Genomic DNA, 9,093 nt, shown 5'->3' on the forward strand with positions numbered 1-9,093 from the left:
CCTGACATAGTGGTAATGCACCTCAATGTGCTTTGTGCGAGCATGAAAAACTGGGTTCCTCGCAACTGCCAATGCACTCTGACTGTCAGTGTAGATAGTGTTGGCAGTGTCCTGTCCAACACCCAAATCAGCCATAAGGCGTCTGAGCCATACACACTCAATTGTAGCTGTGAAGACTTCCTTGTACTCAGCCTCACAACTCGAAGTGGCCACAGTAGGTTGCTTCTTGCTCAACCATGATATACATGAACTGCCAAGCATGAAACAAAAACCACTTGTGGACACTCGCGTGTCAAAACAACCAGCCCAATCTGAGTCCGAAAAAGAATGTAAGTCTGGCGGCAATGATCCCCCCTTGGGATAAAACAAGCCAAGATGTAAAGTGCCACTAAGGTAGTGGAAAATCCTCTTGACAGCCTGCCAATGCTTAGACCCTGGGCTATGCATAAATCTGCTGACCTGTGAGACTGCAAACTGAATATCCGGCCTCGTGTTGCATACATAAATGAGGCAGCCAACAGCAGTTTGGTAAAGAGTGACATCAGCAGGATCGCCAGCATCATGTAGACTCAACTTCAAACCTGTTTCCATGGGAGTGGCAATAGGTTTGCAATCCTCAAGTCCAAACTTACATAGCAATGTCTCTATGTAACTTTTCTGACACAAGGAAATACCACCATCACACTGCTTAAACTGTATACCCAAGTAATGATGCAACAGCCCCAAATCTTTCATCTTGAAAGTAGCATTCAAATCAGCCTTAAATTCAACAATATGTCTCTCATTTGGTCCAGTGATCAGCAAATCATCAACATAAAGAACCACGATGATAAATACATCACCCTCACGCTTTACATACAATGTACTTTCTGTTGGACTGTTACGAAAGCCTTGTTTGACCAAATGAGTGTCAGCTTTCTCATACCAAGCACGAGGAGATTGCTTCAACCCATACAAAGCCTTGTTACATTTGCACACTTTGTCCTCTTGTCCTTTTATGAAAAAACCGCGAGGCTGCGTTACATAAACTTCCTCAAATATGTCACCATTCAAGAAAGCAATAACAATGGCTGATTGATGTACATCCCAACCAAAATGAGCTGCCAATGCACATAGAAAACGCATAGTAGTCATACGACAAGTGGGAGCAAAAGTCTCTTCATAATCTATGCCTTTTTGTTGTGCATAACCCTTTGCAACAAGTCGAGCCTTATGGCAATCGATCTCACCATCCGGTTTGCGTTTCAACTTGTAAACCCACTTTGTACCAATGGCCTTTTTGCCAGGAGGCATATCACATAAAGTCCATGTGTCATTTTCTATAAGTGCATCATATTCTGATTGCATGGCAACCATCCAATTTTCTGAATTCTGTGCTTCATCAAAAGACAGAGGCTCCTCAACATCATGTAAATTAGACACAGCCAAAGCATAACAATCTGATGCATAAGATGCATGGCGAGATCTTGAATGAGTACGACTAGACAAAGGTGCATCCAATTTACTATCACGCAAAGTGTGCACCAGCCACTTTGGCATACCTCTAGCCTGCTCATTTTTAGCCCTTTCCTCATCAAGTACATCATGTACATCTGCATCAGTAATAGGCTGATCTATAACATTTTCAGAAACCCCCATAGGCTGTACATTTCCCTCATTGGAACTTACATTCGTATTTCCACCACTAAAAAGAGGCAACAAAATGTCATAAATGTCCTGTGAGCTTACATTACTGTCTCTAGTACATGACAGCAAGGGCTGAACAGAATCTTCCACAAACACTACATCCCGAGAAACCAGAATACGTTTTTTTTGCGGATGATACAACCTATAACCTTTGCTTTCACCACTATAACCAACAAAAATACATTTGACAGCCTTATCATCCAATATTCTACGCTGCACTTGTGGCACCAAAGCATATGCCAAAAAACCAAAAACACGCATGTGCTCAATAGAAGGTTTTCTATCATGCCATGCTTCATATGGAGTAATAGAGTGCAAAGATTTCGTAGGACACCTGTTAAGTACATAAGTGGCACACATGATGGCCTCAAGCCAAAAAGAATGCGGTAAAGATTGACTTTTGACCATACATCGTGCCATTTTCGTCAGTGACCTGTTTTTCCTCTCAGCAACACCATTTCACTAAGGTGTATAAGGCACTGTACATTGGTGTTTTATCCCACGACTAGCCAGAAATGCATTAAATTCATGAGACATATACTCCCCCCCTCGATCTATATGGAGGGTGCCCATAGTACATTTCGAGACATTTTCAGCCATAGCCAGAAATTGTTTGAAGCACATAAAGACTTCGGACTTCGCTTTAAGCGAAAATACCCATGCATGCCTGGAGTAATCATCAATGAAAGTCACGAAGTGCAGGTAATTGCCCAAGGACGGAGTTTTCATGGGCCCACAAACATCACTATGCACAAGCTGCAACCTGCATGTGGCCCGAACTGAACCATCCTTTGGAAACTTAGAACGCTGCATCTTACCCAAAATACAGCCTTCACAAACATGTTTGACAGGTGCTTCAAGAGGCGGCAAAGAAGCAACCATATCAGATTTCTGCAAACGCAGCAAACTGGCAAAATTCAGATGACCAAAACGTGCATGCCAAAGTTTTGCATCTGAAATAGCCCTTGAATCTGCAACAGCATTTGCAAAATTTTTTCCACACTTGTCATACAAAGTGAGCTTATACAGCCCATGGCACAGAAGCCCAGATGCAACAATTTCATCACCAAAACTGAGATCATGAACTGTACATCTGTCATCCACAAATTTGACTACAAGTCCAAGTCTAGTAAGTGCGGATACAGATAAGAGATTCTTCTTGATCCCAGGTACATAAAGTGCATCAACAAGTGTGAAGGAACTGCCATTAGTAGCAGTGAGCACAATCTTTCCAACTCCCTGAACTGGATAAGAGGCGTTGTTGGCACAAGTGGCTGAATTCCCATGAGGGACAGACTCGAGAGAGGTAAACAATTCACGATGTGAGGTAATGTGCTTTGTAGCACCACTGTCGAAATACCACACATGTGAATTTGCAGCAACTGACAAGCATGCATCATGGACAGCAGGATTGTAAGTGCACTCTGCGCTAAAAGCCCATTCTGCATCAACATCAGCAACACAGTCTCCTTTCACAGAAGACTCAACAATGGCTGCATTTGTAGTGGAACCAGCATTTGCAGTGGAACCACCCTCTTTCTTCTTAGCCTCTTTGGCCTTCAACTTAGGACACGACTTGATCAAGTGATCATTGGCTTTACAATAATGGCAACACATCTTCTTTTTGCCCTTATCACCAGAATAACCAGACGAAGTACTGCCAGCAGAAGCATTAGGAACATAATTTTTGCCACTCGCAGCAGAACCATAAGAAGTGGCTGCATTACTGTTACCACCCTTTCTTTGAGAAGCAATAAAATCCTATTCAATTGCACGCTGCCTAGTCCTGTTTTTTCTGGAAAGTGACTCTTGCAACAGCAATGTGCATAATGCATCAAACTTGACAACTTCAGGATTTCCTTGGGTCATCAGTCTCCAAGTACTAGCAAAAGTCTGGTAGGAATCTGGTAAGGCATCAAGAACAGTCTGCACAAGGGAACTGTCTGAAATGACTTCACGTGCAGAAATAAGCTGCTCATTGATATCCTTGACACTAGCAAGGAAAGTGTCCATATCATCTTCCTCATGCATAATCTTCGACTCCAACTCTTTACGCAGCAAAGCAATTTTAGCCTCATTGCGGCTTGCATAAAGACCTGCTAATATATCCCAAGCGTGTTTTGTAGATTTTGTTAAACGGATGTGAGGAACAATGGTGCGCTTCACAGAAAACGCAATCAATGCGTGAGCCTGCGCATCCTTAACATCCCAACGATTTTGTTCTGCCGTAGGCAAAACAACTCTAACAGCTGCAATCCTTGCAGCAAGACCTGCAACATCCTCAACATCGCCTACATCCTCAGAACTAGGACGTACATCAATGCCCTGCACAATGTTCCAGACACCCTTTGACACAAGAACATGTTGCATCATATAAGCCCACATAGGGTAGTTGTCCCCATCCAACCTATCCTCAGCAGCAAGCATCTTGAACACATCTGTGTTGTTGTTGTCAGCCATGATAAATGTTGCACTTGATGTAAAAACTGCCCGAAAATAGGAGAAACAGAGCGGGAACAACCTGTGCTATATAGCACAAACCGTAGAAGACAATAAGGCACCTGTTATGCAGAAAACGGCACTGACAGAAATTCTGCACAAAATGACGAAATAGCCTGTGCAGTACTGCCTGCACTGGAAACGGAGGCCGAAATGAGCCCAAATCAAAATTCTGAGCAGACCAAGCTCTTCGAGCTTACCCAAAATATTTGTTGACCTGCGAACGCTCGCCAAAGCTCACTGAAATCGGAGAAAGTGAGCAGGCATGTGCTGGAGCAGCTGGCGACTAACCCCGGGAGGACGTGACCTGCTCTGATACCAATTGTTGGAATTATGGTTGCAGAGAAACACACACAGCTTGGAGAAGACGAAGGAAGCTCAAGGCACACAATAGAGAGTGTGTTACTTAGTGTGCTTTGGAAAGATAGATAGCCCTAGAGTGATGGGCGTATATACAATGCACGGGGGAAAAAACCTCCTAAAGAGGGAAAAAATGCCCCGGCGGTCCTAGTGTGTTCACACACATCACTACCACATGTATATGGTAACAGTGTTGTCTGCAGCTTTGTCATTGTAGGCCATTCTTCGACTCGCCATTGAGGAGAAGTATGCTATGATCTGAAATTGGTGCTCCAATTCATTTGTCAATTGTTTTGAGTAGCATTTCCTTATTGTTGATGTAGAAGGAATATGTACAAGAGGATGGTGATAGGTGTCTTTAGATTAGGGTCTAAAACCTGGATGACCAAAGAGAAAAAACCCGGTGGGAAAAAAAATGCCTTTGGTATACGCTCTCATTGGAGTTGATCAGTTGAACGTGAAGTACATCTTCATGAAAGGTGAGTGCTTAGGTGAAACATGGAAAGAGTGCCTAATGCAAGTGCCAATTATGGGACACTCTATATGCATATGAGAAATTTGTCAACAAAAGCATGCAATGTGAAAGAAGGAGATGATGGGTGTTTCGAGGAATAAATGTAGCACATGTGACATCAAAAGATGTCTCAATAGCTTCCACCTTTCCAAAAAGGGTTTTCGATGTAGAAGTTTCTCCACTTGTATCTCACTGTGCTCAGTACGTGAGTGTCTTTTGGACCTTCTCCTTCACTTCACCAGACTTAAGTACTTAGACTTTGACTCTTTTGCTCACCTATACTAGCATGAGCGACACAACGTAAATATGCTCAACTCGTCCAGCTTGAGCAGTACCTAGAATAGCTAAGACGCTTAGACCACAGAGAATATTACTTGAAGTTTTGGGACTAACACCTCACTCATTTTGTGGCTTAGCTTCTCGACTCTGACTTTTATGACTTGTCGGTTGCATGTTGACACTGCTTTGTAACAAGTTCTTCGGCTGTTGTAGTGGCTGCTGAGACATACTTCGTGAAGTTTCATCATTTCCCTGTACCTGCTTCTCTTTGTAGTGCTCAGTGAAGGAGTACGAGCGGAAGTGCAACGCGAGAGAGAGTGCGAGAAGAAGAGCACGACGATATGGTGAACTCGCTCTACTGTAATGTGTAGAGCATAGTGAGTTCTTATTAGGTTTTTACAAAAGAATATGTGTACATACCTGGCGGCCCGCCCACTTACCTGGGCGACCACATTGGGCTTTATACCCCAACAACCTCCCACTTAAAGTCCAATGTGGTACTTTAAGTGTGAGAGAAGCTACTATACAAGCTAATATACAAGAGATGTAGAGAAGTGATGTACTACCCTACACCTAACTGCTTGCGAAAATGCGCAAAGCTCTCTGAGGGAAGTCCTTTTGTAAGTAGATCAGCAGGATTTTCTGTGGTGTGAACTTTGACAAGCTGAAGTTGCTTATCGTCGAGCATTTCCCTGATGAAATGATACTTCACATCCACATGCTTTGTCTTTGAGTGATAAACTGGATTGCGAGCCAATTGTATAGCACTTTGACTATCACAATATAACACAGGCATCTCTTCTTTGATTCCCAAATCTGTTACTAGTCGATTAAGCCAAATTGATTCTTTGCATGCCTCTGATGCTGCAACATATTCAGCCTCTGTAGTAGACTGAGTAACACAATCTTGTAATCTAGAACGCCATGATACTGCTCCACCAGCCAATGTAAAGACATACCCTGACGTAGACCTTCGGTTGTCTAAGTCACCTGCATAATCTGAGTCTGTAAAACCCTTTACACTTAGCTCCTGACTCCCATAGCATATACGCATACTCTTTGTAGCTTTCAGGTATCCCAATATTCCTTTCACTGCCTCCCAATGTTTCTTGCCTGGGTTTGACATGTATCGACTTACTACTCCCACTGCAAATGCAATGTCTGGGCGAGTAGCAATCATTGCATACATCAAACTACCCACTGCAGACGCATATGAATTCTTATCCATTTCAGCCTATTCTTCCTCAGACACAGGACAATCTTGTTTGCTAAGTTTCACATATGGTGGCAATGGAACACTCAATGCCTTTCCCTTCTCCATATTGAAACGTTGCAAAACCTTGTCAATATACTCTGTTTGAGATAACCAAATCAACTTCTTTGATCTGTCTCTCTCAATGCGCATACCAAGTATATGACTTGCCTCACCCATGTCTTTCATGTCAAACGATTTTGCCATCTTTGACTTCAAAGCTGAAATTTCTTCCAAGTGCTTGCTAGCAATCAACATGTCATCCACATACAAAATAAGGATCAGCCAATTGCCATCCTTAGCCTTCTTTGTGTATAGACAGTGATTGAACTCACTACGTTTGTAGCCTTGAGAAAGCATAAACTTGTGGAATTTATGGTACCATGCCCTCGGTGATTGTTTTAAGCCATAAAGACTCTTTAACAACTGGCATACCCAATCTTCCTTGCCTTTCTCAACAAACCCTTCTGGCTGCTGCATGTAAATTTCCACATCTAAATCACCATGCAAGAACGTTGTCTTGACATCCATTTGGTGCAACACCAAATCTAATATGGAAACCAATGCAAGAAGCATCTCAATGTAGTCATCTTGACCACCGGAGAGAAGACTTCCTCAAAGTCAATGCCTTGTTCTTGCTTAAAGCCCTTGGCAACAAGCCTTGCTTTGTACTTTGGCTGACTATCATGAGCGGTGATCTTATACCTATAGACCCATTTACAGGGTAGAGCCTTTTTTCCCTGTGGTAATTTAACTAGCTTCCATGTCTGGTTTTTATGCAGAGCTGTCATCTCTGACTGCATGGCCAATTGCCAATTCCCGGAGTCCTTCATTTGCACTGCTTCCTTGTAACATGAAGGCTCATTGCAATCAATCAACATGACATAGTTCATAGATGGAACAAACCTATCAAGAGGTCGCGTGACACGTCCAGATCTACGCACAATAGGTGGCTCAGGCTCAGCCACAACCTATGGTTGCACTCTATCCTGTCCTTGCTCCTCTTGAGCTCTGACATTTTGTCTTGCACGTGCAGGTCCATCTTCTTGGAAGACAACTCTTCTAATCTCCTCAACCCTCTCTGGTTTAGAATGATATTTGGATTCATTAAAGTGAACATCATTGCTGCGGACAACCTTTCTGGATTCGGGATCCCAAAGTCTGTACCCCATCTCACCAGAATTACCATAGCCTAGAAAGATGCACTTTCTACTCTTTGGCTCAAGTTTGTTCCTAAATTCCTTTGGAACGTGAGTATATGCCTCACAGCCAAAGAAGCTAAGATGCTTGTATGAGGGCATTTTGCCTGACCATACCATCTCTGGCACTGAATCCTTCTGCAAAACCTTGCTAGGAGATCTATTTACAAGATGAACAGCTGTTGATACAGCTTCAGCCCAAAACCCATTTGGAAGCTATGCATTAGACAACATACTTCTGACCTTCTATGGTCCTATTCATGCTCTCAGCAACACCATTTTGAGGAGGATTGTAAGGAGCAGTAAGTTCACGTTTTATACCTTTTGACTCACAAAAGTCCTGAAAGGCCTTTGAAACATACTCTCCACCATTGTCAGTGCGTAAGCATTTAAGCTTCTTGCCACTCTAATTCTCCACAAGTGTCACAAACGTTTTGAAAACACTAAACACTTCATCCTTGTGCTTGAGAAAGTAAACCCATACTTTCCTCGAGTAATCATCTATAAATGTCATAAAGTAAGAAGATCCCCCTAGAGATAGGTTAGGCATAGGTCCACACAAATCACTATGAACAAGTGCCAACTGTGTATCTCTTCTACTGCTTCTATGCTTATGTGGCCGCTGTGTTTGCTTACCATACAGACAATGTTCACAGAATTCAAAATCATTAAATGAAAAGCCAGGCAAATAACCAGAACGAGACAAGATTTCCATTCCATTCTTGGACATATGTCCTAACCGGCTATGCCACAAAGAAACGTTCGGCTGCTCGGTTACATTGATTACATTTTTAGAGACATTTGATACATAAATCATGTAAAGTCCTCCAGACTTTACTCCATGTGCTACTATCATAGAACCCTTGGATATCTTCCACATGTTTTGTCCAAAAGTGGTGACGTAGCCAACATCATCAAGTAAACCTGTGCTGATCAAGCTCTTTGTAATTGCGGGAACATGTCTCACATTCTTCAGCTTGAAAGAAGAGCCATTCTGAAACTTCAATTGAACATCTCCAACACCTAAGATCTCACATGTCTGCCCATTGCCTAGCCAAACATGATCTTTAGTGGTCACATAAGAGGTAAACCACTCCTTGTTTGGAGACACATGAAGTGATGCCCCTGAGTCTATAATCCAGTCACTCAGTGCATTTCCATCAGATGCTGTAAGAAGAGCTGAGTCCATTGTATTCTTCAAGAAGTAGATGTCTCCTGACACTAGACTGTCATCCTCTGCAACAGTGTTTATCACATTTATTTCTTGAATCTTCACTGAGGACTTGTTCTTCTCACCACGGTCT

Source organism: Adiantum capillus-veneris, chromosome 12, assembly GCF_014529385.1.
Source record: "Adiantum capillus-veneris isolate H3 chromosome 12, ASM1452938v2, whole genome shotgun sequence".
NCBI lineage: Eukaryota > Viridiplantae > Streptophyta > Polypodiopsida > Polypodiales > Pteridaceae > Adiantum > Adiantum capillus-veneris.